Below are 14,384 nucleotides of genomic sequence, written 5' to 3' on the forward strand. Positions count from 1 at the left end.
TTCCATTTGGCCTAGCAACAGCTCCAAGAATATTTTCAAAGGTTCTGGGTGCCCTACTATCTGTAATCAGAGAACAGGGTATTGCGGTGTTCCTTATTTGGACGATATCTTGGTACTAGCTCAGTCTTTACGTACTGCAGAATTTCACACAAATCAACTAGTGTTGTTTCTTCGGAAACATGGTTGGAGGATCAATTTATCAAAAAGTTTCTTAATTCCTCAGACAAGGGTTACCTTTTTAGGCTTCCAGATAGATGCAGTGTCCATGACTCTGTCTCTAACAGACAAGAGATGTTTAAAATTGGTTGCAGCCTGCCAGCACCTTCAGTCTCAGTTATTCCCTTCAGTGGCTATGTGCATGGAAGTTTTAGGTGTCATGACTGCAGCATCGGACGCGATCCCCTTTGCTCATTTTCACATGAGACCTCTACAGCTTTGTATGCTGAATCAATGGTGCAGATATTATACAAAGATATCACAATTAATATCCTTGACTCCCAATGTACGACACTCTCTGACATGGTGGATAGATCACCATCGTTTAGTTCAAGGGGCTTCTTTTGTTCGGCCAACATGGACTGTGATCACAACAGATGCGAGTCTTTCAGGTTGGGGAGCTGTTTGGGGATCTCTGACAGCACAAGGGGTTTGGAAATCTCAAGAGGTGAGATTACCAATAAATATTTTAGAACTCCGTGCAATTCTCAGAGCTCTTCAGTTTTGGCCTCTGCTAAAGAGAGAACCGTTCATTTGTTTTCAGACAGACAATATCACAACAGTGGCTTATGTCAATCATCAGGGTGGGACTCACAGTCCCCAAGCTAGGAAAGAAGTATCTTGGATACTTGTTTGGGTGGAATCCAGCTCCTGTCTAATCTCTGTGGTGCATATCCCAGGTGTAGACAATTGGGAGGCGGATTATCTCAGCCGCCAGACTTTACATCTGTGATATCTATGTGAAACCACTATTATTTTGTTAAGGAAGCGCAGTAATAAGTTATGAGCTTGTATGCTTTTAAAACATTACCCATCAAAGGAATGATGAAATGACAGGTACCTCTGTTTAAAGCAAAGATTCAATATGAATGGTGATAAATAAGTAGCACAATGTTAACAAATAGTTAATTTGAACACTGCTATACCAAGTAACTGAATGCAAGTATGTGGAACGAAATTGCTTACTTCTTAAAGTCTCTTTTGAATGATGTTAATTATTCCTAGAAGACAGTTTAGTATATTTTCTGTTAGTTGGTTGCTTATTTAGACTTAGGCAATTATTTGAGCACAAATGATAAATTGTATCTTCTTATAATAAAACAGGAATTTTGGAATGTTGGTACTTTATATGAAACAGTCAAAGAAATGGAACAATACTTGCAATTATTTCTTTTTGGAATGGAGCAGCTTCAGCCCACAGTGCTTGTCAGCGTTCCCCAGAGAGAAAGAGGACGGTATCCAGCGTGTGAATCCGGTCATTGGAATGTTTGCAGGGAGCGGTGAGTGTAACAAAGTAGCCGTTACAAATCTTGCTTGTCAGCTGTGGCAGCAGCAGGTAATCGGAGACTGAGCGTCTCAGTGTGAGATGACGTCACGCAGCAGCTCTTCCAGTTCAGTGAAGCACCTCACTGTTCACTTAAAGGAGTTGTTTAAATTACAAGGCAAATAGGCACAAATGTGGTGTTTAGCAAGTAGCAATTTGTAATCCTTAATGTAGAAAGGTAAGTAAAGTGAAAATATTTAATTTCCACTTCGTTGTAGAATCAAAATTGAAGGCTTAAATATTAGAAGTAGTAGAGATCCTGAGATTAAGTGTTTCCCTAACAAAGTTTAATAATCAAGCAGTGAAGCTTGAAAAAGGGTGTGCCTTTATAGATGCATAGGAGGTTGGTTTTTCAAATTTAAAGAGACAGGCGCATGTTAATACATGACAGATCCCCCCCGTCAGGAGCGCCTCCCAGGAAGCCGAGGACCTGGCTTTGAGGGAAAGGCTGCATGGAATGACTGAAGCAAACGAGGGGCTTGTAGATCACGAGAGGGCACCCACGAATCCTCGTCTTGAGAATAGCCCTTCCAATGAACCAGATACTCAAGAGAGTTGCAACGTATTCTGGAATCCAATATCTCCTCAACCTCGTAATCCAATTGGTCATCGAAAGCAGCAGTGGATGGAACCGATTGATGAGCTATGACCTTAGGGTCAGCCAAACAAGGTTTCAAAAGAGATACATGGAATGTGAGATGCACATGAAAGTTTTCAGGTAACTGTAGTTTAACGGCATTTTCGTTAATAACTTTCAATATCGGAAAAGGGCCAATATATTGATCAGCCAATTTTTTACACGGTACCTTGAGGTTAATATTTTTTGTGGATAACCAGACAAGATCCTTGATCTTATATTTAGGTGGAGAAGAATGTTTCCTATGATAATATAACTTTTGGTGGGCTTTAGCTTCTTTGAGATGTAACTGTAAAATATTGAATGTCTCTTTAATAGTAGTGAAGTAGCTAGTTACGGCTGGAGAGCTGGAATTCACAGTTGTATTGGGAAAACTTCTTGGATGGTAACCAAATGTTGCGTAGAACGGTGATACCTTTGTAGATGAACTGATAGAATTATTGTACGAGAATTCGGCCAATGGTAGCCAATCGTACCAATCCTCTTGTAAAGATGAAATATAACAACGGAGGTACTGTTCCAATGTTTGATTAAGTCTTTCGGTTAAACCGTTTGATTGTGGATGAAAGGCTGTTGAAAATCTAAGTGATATATTTAATTTCTTACATAAACATCTCCAGAATTTAGACGTAAATTGGGATCCACGGTCTGTAACTATAGATAAAGGTAATCCGTGTAACCTGACAATTTGTGATATGAATAGCGATGCTGTGGTTTAAGCTGTGGGTAGACGTTTCAATGGAATAAAGTGAGCGAGTTTAGATAGATGGTCTACAACTACTAAAATAGTATTGTGGTTGTTTGAAGTGGGTAATTCAACAATAAAATCCATTGATATCATATCCCAAGGCCTCTCTGGAATGGGCAATGGTTGTAGAAGACCATATGGTTTGTGATGATCTTTTTTCTTTGTAACACATTTTTGACAATTGTTAATATATTCTTGTATGGTTGTCTCCATTTTTGGCCACCAGTAATTCCTGCTTATGAGTTCATGAGTCTTTTGGATTCCAACATGTCCTGCCAGGGGTGAATTATGATTCTGTTGTAGGATCGTTTCTCTTAGTGACATTGGTATATATATCAGGTTTTTGTAGTAAAATAATCCTGAGTCTGGATCCTGGTTACAGATTTGTGGAATTTCAGTGTCCAACTGTTGAGCTTGAAGTATTTCAGCTTGAAAAGTGGTTATTGTGGCCAGGAGTTTGTATGGAGGTATGATGTATGATTTTTCTTCTCCCTCTGTGATAACTTCGAATGACCTAGATAAAGCATCTGCCTTAATGTTTTTTGTTCCTGGTATATAAGTGAGAATGAAATTGAAACGGTCCAGGAATAATGCCCATCTCACTTGTCGTGAGGTTAAAGTTTTGTTTTTCTTCAAATATTGGAGGTTTTTATGGTCAGTATAAACCTGAAACGGTGTTGTTGTTCCTTCCAATAAATGTCTCCAGTGTTCCATGGCTGATTTCATGGCAAGCAACTCTTTATCCCCAACCGAATAGTTTTTTTCTGCAGGAGTAAGTCTTCTTGAGTAGTATCCAACAGGATGAAGTATTGATGACTCTTTATCAGGCTGAGATAAGACTGCTCCAATTCCAACGTTAGATGCATCCACCTCAAGCGTGTAAGGCAGACTTGGATCAGGAAGATGCAATATAGGAGCTGTAGAGAATAATTTTTTAAGATGCTGGAAAGCTTTGTCTGCCTCAATATCCCATAGAAATTTCTGTTTCCCGGTTAAGCGGGTTAAAGGTTGAACGGCTGTAGATAAATGGTTAATAAACTTTCTGTAAAAGTTGGTGAATCCTAAGAATCTTTGTAAGGATTTAGTGGAAGTTGGAATTGGCCAATCCTTTATGGCGGAGACCTTTTCAGGATCCATCTGTATTCCTTGGGGAGAAATTACGTAGCCTAGGAATTTAATGGATTCTTTATGAAAGCAACATTTTTCCATTTTAGCATATAATTTATGATCTCTCAGAGTAGTTAGTACCCATCTAACATGTCGTTTGTGTTCATTCAGATTTTTTGAATAAATTAAAATATTGTCTAGATATACCACGACACAGACATCCATAAGTTCTTTAAAAATTTCATTAATAAAATATTGAAATGTTGCTGGGGCATTTGTCAACCCAAAGGGCATGACATTGTATTGAAATAACCCGTAACGAGTTCTAAACGCTGTCTTCCACTCATGACCAGATTTAATTCGAATTAGATTGTATGCCCCTTTAAGATCTAACTTGGTGAATATAGTAGCACCATTGAGGCGTTCGAGTAATTCTGGTATGAGTGGGAGTGGATATTTGTTTTTTATGGTCACAGAATTTAGAGCTCGGTAATCAATAATTGGTCTGAGACTACCATCTTTGTTAGTAACAAAGAAGATGGCTGAAGCTATTGGAGAGGAAGAGGGAGTAATAAATCCGTTTTTGAGATTTTCATCTAGGTAATCCCGTAAGTGTTTTAATTCTTTTTTGTGAAAGAGGGAATAATCTCCCTGAGGGTATGTCGACCCCCGGTATAGTATCTATGGGGCAATCGAAATGCCTGTGTGGAGGTAAAGTCTCAGCCTCTTTTAAGTTAAACACATCAGCAAAATCTCTATAGTCATCAGGTAAGTGAGGTTCAATATGTCCAATGGAAACATAAGGAAAACATGTATCACTACAGTATGTGGAGGAAAAAGTAATATTATTCTTAGACCAATCTATAGATGGATTGTGTTTTTGCAACCATGGATACCCTAGAATTATTGGATGTAATGAGCTTGATATTATGTCGTAAGAAATAAATTCTTTGTGCCCAGATTTTGTGATGGTTAATATGGGTATGGTGTGATGTGTAATTGGACCTTTAAGATACTGAGAACCATCAATCACACGTACAAACAAGGGGGATGCTTTTAACACACTTGGAATTTTATTTTGTTTTACAATTGACTTGTCAATGAATATTCCGTAAGCTCCTGAATCAAGAATGGCTTCACTCTGGACCTGGCATCGATCCCACTGTAACGATAATTTAAGAGACATATGAGTATTTGTTTTGATAGGGTGATCTTTGTAAGTAAGTTTTGACTTACCCTTTCTCTGGCGAGTAAGTATTGGGCAATTCCCAACTTCATGGCATGCTCCTTGCTAGCACAGTTAAGACATAGATTAGCTTGACGTCTTCTTAATTTTTCTTCTTGACTCAAGGGACCTCGTATAGCACCTATTTCCATGGGTACAGGTTAGAGATGACTTTTCTCCTGTGATGTATGGTATTGTTTCCGGGTAGGGAAATCGTATTGTTGTCTTTCATTCCTCCGTTCTCTATACCGACGATCCATTGAAATGCATAATTTCATGAGTCCCTCCAATGTCTCTGGAAATTCAACTCGTGAGAGTTCGTCTTTTAAATGTTCTGATAGTCCTATACGGAACTGATTTTTTAAACTTATCGTATTCCATAGGGAGTCGGTAGCCCAGAGCTGGAAGTCCGCTATATAATCCTCGACTGCCCTTTTTCCCTGTTTGAGGGTTCTTAACTTTTGTTCAGCAGTATTTTGTTTATTTATATCCTCGTATAACACAGACATGGTAGAAAAATTTTTTTTAATTGAATTTAGGATGGGGTCTTCCATCTCAAAAAACCTGTCTGCCCATGCCCTGGGTTCTCCAGAATGAAAAGAAATTGCTGTACAAACTTTTATTTTTTCAGTGTGATATGTTCTTGGTTTTAATGAAAACATCAATAAACATGCATTTTTGAATTCTCTAAATTTTGTGCGATCTCCAGAAAATGGAATTGGTGGGTTTACATGTGGTTCTGGGAACTCACTAACCTTTTGTGCAACAACATCATTAAGCAGTCTTTTTAAAGTATTATTCTCATTAGTAAGGTCTCTAAGACCTTGTGCTAGGATATCCACCTTCTGATTTAAAGATGTTATCTGGTTAGACATTTCTAAAGGATCCATTTCAAATCAGAGGTTATTTTACTGGCTTGATTATTCTGTGATATCTATGTGAAACCACTATTATTTTGTTAAGGAAGCTTAGTAATAAGTTATGAGCTTGTATGCTTTTAAAACATTACCCATCAAAGGAATGATGAAATGACAGGTACCTCTGTTTAAAGCAAAGATTCAATATGAATGGTGATAAATAAGTAGCACAATGTTAACAAATAGTTAATTTGAACACTGCTATACCAAGTAACTGAATGCAAATATGTTGAACGAAATTGCTTACTTCTTAAAGTCTCTCTTGAATGATGTTAATTATTCCTAGAAGACAGTTTAGTATATTTTCTGTTAGTTGGTTGCTTATTTAGACTTAGGCAATTATTTGAGCACAAATGATAAATTGTATCTTCTTATAATAAAACAGGAATTTTGGAATGTTGGTACTTTATATGAAACAGTCAAAGAAATGGAACAATACTTGCAATTGTTTCTTTTTGGAATGGAGCAGCTTCAGCCCACTGTGCTTGTCAGCGTTCCCCAGAGAGAAAGAGGAAGGTATCCAGCGTGTGAATCCGGTCACTGGAATGTTTGCAGGGAGCGGTGAGTGTAACAAAGTAGCCGTTACAAATCTTGCTTGTCAGCTGTGGCAGCAGCAGGTAATCGGAGACTGAGCGTCTCAGTGTGAGATGACGTCACGCAGCAGCTCTTCCAGTTCAGTGAAGCGTCTCACTGTTCACTTAAAGGAGTTGTTTAAATTACAAGGCAAATAGGCACAAATGTGGTGTTTATCAAGTAGCAATTTGTAATCCTTAATGTAGAAAGGTAAGTAAAGGGAAAATCTTTAATTTCCACTTCGTTGTAGAATCAAAATTGAAGGCTTAAATATTAGAAGTAGTAGAGATCCTGAGATTAAGTGTTTCCCTAACAAAGTTTAATAATCAAGCAGTGAAGATTGAAAAAGGGTGTGCCTTTATAGATGCATAGGAGGTTGGTTTTTCAAATTTAAAGAGACAGGCGCATGTTAATACATGACAACATCCAGGGGAGTGGTCTCTCCATCCAGATGTGTTTTCTCAGATTGTTCAGATGTGGGGTTTTCCAGAGATAGATCTCATGCCCTCTCATCTAAACAAGAAACTGCCCAGATACCTGTCCAGGTCCAGGGATGTTTAGGCGGAAGCAGTGGATGCGCTGACACTTCCTTGGTGTTATCATCCTGCTTACATTTTCCCGCTTCTAGTTCTCCTTCCAAGAGTGATCTCCAAATTTATCATGGAACAGTCATTTGTGTTGCCACACAGGTTTTGGTATGCGGATCTGGTTCGGATGTCCAGTTGCCCGCCTTGGCCACTTCCATTACGGCCAGACCTACTATCTCAAGGTCCGTTTTTCCATCAGGATCTCAAATCATTAAATTTGAAGGTATGGAAATTGAACGCTTAGTACTAAGTCATTGAGGTTTCTCTGACTCAGTGATTAATACTATGTTACAAGCTCATAAATCTGTCTCTAGAACGATTTATTATAGAGTTTGGAAGTCTTATATTTTATGGTGTTCTTCTCATAAATTCTCCTGGCATTCTTTTAGAATTCCTAGAATTTTACAGTTTCTTCAGGATGGTTTGGATAAGGGTTTGTCTACAAGTTCCTTGAAAGGACAAATCTCTGCTCTTTCTGTTTTATTTCACAGAAAGATTGCTATACTTCCTGATATACACTGTTTTGTACAGGCTTTAGTTCGTATTAAGCCTGTTATTAAATCAATTCCTCCTCCTTGGAGTCTTAATTTGGTTCTGAAGGCTTTACAGGCTCCTCTATTTGAATCTATGCATTCTTTGGACATTAAACCATTTTCTTGGAAAGTGTTGTTTCTTTTGGCCATCTCTTCTGCTAGAAGAGTTTCTGAGTTATTTGCTCTTTCTTGTGAGTCTCCTTTTCATCAGGATAAGGTTTTGCGGACTTCTTTTCAATTTTTACCTAAGGTTGTGAATGCTATCAACATTAGTAGAGAAATTGTTGTCCCTTCCTTGTATCCTAATCCTAAGAATTCTTTGGAAAGATCCTTACATTCTTTGGATGTGGTAAACGCTTTGAAATATTATGTGGAAGCTACTAAAGATTTCAGGAAGACTTCCAGTCTATTTGTTTTATTTTCTGGTCCTAGGAAAGGTCAGAAGGCTTCTGCTATTTCCTTGGCTTCTTGGTTGAAACTTTTGATTCATCAAGCTTATTTGGAGTCGGGTCAGTCCCCGCCTCAGAGAATTACAGCTAATTCTACTAGATCAGTCTCCACTTCATGGGCTTTTAAGAATGAAGCTTCAGTTGATCAGATTTGCAAAGCGGCAACTTGGTCCTCTTTGCATACATTTGCTAAATTCTACCGTTTTGATGTATTTGCTTCTTCGGAAGCAGTTGTTGGTAGAAAAGTTCTTCAGGCAGCTGTTTCAGTTTGATTCTTCTGCTTTTGATTTAATTTTTTTTCTTTCAAAAATGAAAATAAACTTATTGTTTTGGGTTGTGGATTAATTTTTTCAGCGGAATATGGCTGTTTTTTTTTTTTTTTTTAAATAATTTTTTTATTGAAGTTAAAGTATAGATTAACAAACAAGATTCGCCCTGAGGTCAATGTTACATCAGAGTAAATAATACATTGTCTATAAACTGACATTATTAGTAAAATAAAGACAAAATACACATGAAACAATATAATTACATATCAAATCTTAACATGAAGATAGACAAAAGTTTAGGCGAGGTGGAATATAACTTCATTTTATGTTATAATATTAACAAGTGATCTCCACAGTGCTATAAAAAAACAATCAATAGAATATCAGAGTCAGAGGTATCAGGCTGTGGAGAATTAGCTTATGTGTCAGCCACTCTTGGGCTGAGATATATAGGGGGGAGGGGATATTCAGCGGGTAAGCACCGCTATACATATAGGGGAGACGGTGGAGGGGCGGGGAGCGGAGCCTTATATGAGTATGAATAGTTTAAAGTGCGTGATAAGAACTTAGAAGTGCTCAAGTGGAGGGACCCCAGAACTGTCTAGACAAGATTATATCTAGTAAATCATAGAGCGGATTAGGTTAATCTCTGTCATTAAGCTTCCCCTCTAATAATATGATTGTATCTATAAGGTTGAGGGAATATTAGCTAGTAGAGGAGCATTATCAGGGCTTAGGATGACTTAGCACTGTCATCACGGTAAGACTTATAGACTATGGGTCAGGAGATTATGGGAGTATGCTGGCTTTGACCACAGTAATGTTATGCAAAAGCGGGAATATTAGGAAGTGTGGAATACAGGGGACTTTTGGGGGAGCTCCTCACCTGGGGAAATGCTAGCTATAAGCGATGTGGGAAAAAGGGGAAGGGGTATGACCCGCAGGCAGCAAACCAGCGGGAAAGGGAGGAGAGGAGCTCAGCTGGAACAGGAACCTCGTGCTATCAGTAAATTCTACATAGGGGGTATACCATTATTGGCAGAGAACATGTGCGGGCTAAGTAGAGAGAGTACCCCCATATAGGGGGAGATGCAAATATCTCTGAAAATACCTAGAACATGGATAACAAACATAAGATAAACATAAATAACAAAACTCAGTGTCATAGGCATAAGAGAGCCACGTGAGCTGAAAATATCAATAACTGCATATTCCCTTGAGATCACAGCCATTTAGAAAGTGTGATACATAGCAGAGTCATATAATATAAGCACTGTAGGTGAAGTATGGCAGTGCGTAAAAGTCCACAGTGTGCATGATGAGCTGAATATGGAAGTAGCATCCGTGGAAGGTGGAAATTATATTAATTCCAAACAGCTAGTTAACATGTAAAACTGTTGGGAGAAAAATGTATCAGACTGTCTCTTATCTATCAGTACCTTATATATTGGTCACAAAGGGCCGCAGCCCCCTCAATAGGGAAACAGAGATCATGCAACATTTTAAGTCAGAAGAATAAATATAAGGATCGTCAGTCTACTTATCTGACATGTTGAGCTGGGAGATAAGTCTAACATCGGGTATGATGGTGCCCCTCTATGTAGATTTAAGTTGGGAACTCATCTCAATACGTCAACGCTAAGCTGGGTATAATTCTAGCAGATATAGTCAGGCACATAGGTGCAGCGGGACATCTTTAACTTACATTATCTATGTGTGAAATTAAGCAGAGATAGGCATACTAGGGATAGAGAGCTGAAATAGCATAGATGAGCAATTATATTATAACAGGTCTGTAGAGCAATTAACTACCAGTGTATGTACATATTATATCATGAAACTTAAGAGTTATCATCAATACGTGTCCTTTAAGAGGAGCCAGTGAATGCTGTCTGTAGGTAAAGGTCCATATGTGCAAATAGTAACAAAATTAATATCACTAGTAACGCTGAGTTCTGTGGTAGAGCTAGATACCATTTGGGTGCACATTAGGGAAGGACCAATTAGAAAGACATATATGATCTCTCCTGCATGCAAAACTAAACACATACATATATATGCCCATTTGTAAGGTGAAAGAGAACTCTTAGTCTGAATAAATAGCGACATATAAAATTGGGGAGATAGGATTATAATCTATAAAACAGAATAAAAAAAGTAGAAGCATTACAAAAACTTGCAGTTCAGTTATATAAGTATAAGAGAAGAAATAAAATGAAACCAAAAATTTGAGCATCATACTAGGATTCAGTCAATAGTGAAATACTATAATGTACGTCTAACTACAATATGTACTAATAACACACTTAGGACAAAAAGTTTACAATAGTATGAAGGGTTAACAATAGATAACAAAGTCTAACAGACTCCACAGTTAAAACATAAAAATAATATAAACATTACTGTGGCCAAAAAAGTACTATTTAGTCCAGGTTCATAACAAATGAAAAATGTCAGCGCCACACCCAGGAAACATGCAACCCAGGGAAGATCTAGAGCCCTGTATAGGCACCCAAAGAAATTTATCTCATTCTCGCAGTTGGGGCTGGTCAAAAAATAAAAAAATAAAACATCTAGTTAAGCCCTTTGATCTGTCCTGCAGTGTTAGAGACCTCAGCTGATGCCCTTCTTTGTATAGAGGTTCATAAGATCTAGGTAGTCAGATGTGTATAAGTACCTTTGTGAGCAGGGATCATGGCGCTGGGTAAGAATCAGACATTTCCCACTCCATGCGTTAGAAATCCACACATGAGTGACATATGTAGAGCGGTGACCTGTATTCTCCTGCTTGGGGCCAGGGAAGTACCCAATGCGTGACTGGAGCCTCAGGGGCTTTGTGGTGCGACTGGACCGCTCGGGGCCCCTTGTGTGGGATAGGATATGTTCAGTAGCGATCGGGCCAAAACGAGCTGCTGCGAGTGTTCCCTGATTGCTAATGGTAGACAACTTGGCTCTCGGTGGAAGCATTGGCGTCTCATCTGCAAGGTGAGTGATACTGGGATTCGGCAACCATCCCTCCGATGCAGACTTGCAATGGAGGGAGCTGGGGGTCTCTTGTGTAGACATGCGCTCCGCCATATCTCTTGCGTCAACTGCAATCTCCCAGACCCGAGGGCCGGCCGCATCCCCCGGGGCCCGGGCAAGTAAAAAGGCTGTGGAATCGGCAGATGATAGAGACTCTGATGAGTGCTTGATGAGTGTGCCCTCTAATAGCGAAGGAGCCGGTCTTGGTCGGCTCTCCTTTCTTCCCATTTCTGGGGTCTCCACAGTATCGCGGTATACACTAGGTAGCCATAGGTCAGCCTTCCTGGGCCATTTCTCTTGCGGCTCAGATATGAGATCAAACAGTGACATTATATCCATAGCTAGGCTTCGAAAATGCTGCTCAAAAAGTCGGTGAGTCTTCTGTTCCCATGCTTGTAACGCCTCCATGTTAGGCAGGATAGTTGTAAGAAGATGGGATTTAGTGGCTCCACGTGGCAGATTTGAGTGAGGTATAGTGATGAGAATAGACGATTAAAGCATGCCATACATTGCTCGTAGTTTGGTGTAATCAGTATTTATGTTCAGATGAACAGTAGAGTAATTTCAGGCTTTTGAATAAGGATTATTTCTTAGTTTTATAGTTGAAAGCCTGGAGCTGCACTGAAACACGTCTGGCTGCTTAAGCAGTTGGCTCCGCCCCCCATGGCTGCTTTTATTTTTATTCCCTCCCTCTCTAGTGACTCTTAAGTGGATATCCACATCTTGGGTATTGATATCCCATATGTCACTAGCTCATGGACTCTTGCCAATTACATGAAAGAAAACATAATTTATGTAAGAACTTACCTGATAAATTCATTTCTTTCATATTGGCAAGAGTCCATGAGGCCCACCCTTTTTATGGTGGTTATGATTTTTTGTATAAAGCACAATTATCTCCAAATTTCCTTTGTTGATGCTTTCTACTCCTTTCTTTATCACCCCACTGCTTAGCTATTCGTTAAACTGAATTGTGGGTGTGGTGAGGGGTGTATTTATAGGAATTTTGAGGTTTGGGAAACTTTGCCCCTCCTGGTAGGATTGTATATCCCATATGTCACTAGCTCATGGACTCTTGCCAATATGAAAGAAATTCATTTATCAGGTACGTTCTTACATAACTACTACACACAAGAAAATATTTGATTTAGTTAAAGGCCCAGTATTTTTAGCTGGATATTTTAATGTTCCCATGCATCCTAAAATTGATAGTACTAACCCTACAATACAAATCTCAGGTAAACTCACCACTACATTGTGGAAAGGTTTCAGAGATCTGAATCTATATGACACATGTACATTCATACATTAAGACACATGTAAATTCATACATTAAGACACTAGAGATTTTACCTTTTTCTCTCATCCCAATAAAACTTATAGTAGACTAGACTATATTTTTACAAATCAAAGAAGCCTCACTCATGTACACAAATGCGACATATCACCTACATCTTGGTCAGATCATTCAGCCGTCATCTTAAAATTCCACTGGCCAAACAGCCCTACGACTCCCTTCCTATGGAAACTGGATGATTCTTTTCTAGATCTCCCCGACTAAGTTACCAAACTAACTAACACTATAAACGAATACTTTAGCTTTAACTCGCATTCTGTCAGCAACAGCCATACACTTTGGGAAGCACACAAATGCGTGTTGCGAGGTGAATTAATTAAACTTAAAGCACATCGCCAACAAACCCATCGCAAACAATATCAGGACTTAATGGATAAATATACAACACTAGAATACACACTGAAAGAATCCCCAACTGACTCCAACACCTTAAAAGATATTCAAAAAGTTTGCGAGGAACTGAATCATTTCCTTGACATCGAACATCAATCCCATCGGAAAAAAACAAATAGCATGTTTTATTTTGAAAGCAATAGGGCAAGCAAGATGTTGGCTAGGGCTTTAAAAAAAAAAGATTTAAGTCTTATATTTATGAACTTCACCCCCCACAACATAAAAAACCCTTAAAAACTACCCCTGAAATCCTACAATCATTTCGCAAGTATTACACCACATTGTATAACTTACCGAAAGACTCCCATACATCAAGCCAATCTACTGCCTTAGAACAATAGCTAGACAAATGTATATTACCTACTCTATCTAAAGAACAACAAGATCAACTCAATAGACCGATATCACTACAAGAAACACTGGCCTAGATTACGAGTTTTGCGTTAGAGGCTGTGCAGTGCTAGCAAGCAGTTTTCACTCACCGCTCACTTACCTGCAGTGCTGGTATTACTCCCAGTAAGTCGATCTTCAGGGGGTTAGTGTTAGTTTTTTAAGGGTGTATTGGGGGGGTATTTTTAGGATAGGGACTTTGGGTTGCAATAGAGCTAACTGCCCTTTTAAAGGCAATGCCCATCCAAATGCCCTTTTCAGGGCAATGGGGAGCTTAGGTTTTTTTAGATAGTATTTTATTTGGGGGGTTGGTTGTGTGGGTGGTGGGTTTTACTTTTTACTTTTAGTTGTTTATATTGTTTTTAACAGGTAAAAGAGCTGATTACTTTGGGGCAATGCCCCACAAAAGGCCCTTTTAAGGGCTATTGGTAGTTTAGTTTAGGCTAGGGTTTTTTTTTATTTGGGGGGGGGCTTTTTTATTTTAATAGGGCTATTAGATTAGGTGTAATTAGTTTAAATATCTGTAATTTGTTTATTATTTTCTGTATTTTAGTGTGGGGGGGTGTACTTTAGCTAATTTAATTTAGGTAATTTTATTTAATTTAGTTAATTTATTTAATTATAGTGTAGTGTTA

This window comes from Bombina bombina, chromosome 6, assembly GCF_027579735.1.
Source record: "Bombina bombina isolate aBomBom1 chromosome 6, aBomBom1.pri, whole genome shotgun sequence".
Classification (NCBI taxonomy): Eukaryota; Metazoa; Chordata; class Amphibia; order Anura; family Bombinatoridae; genus Bombina; species Bombina bombina.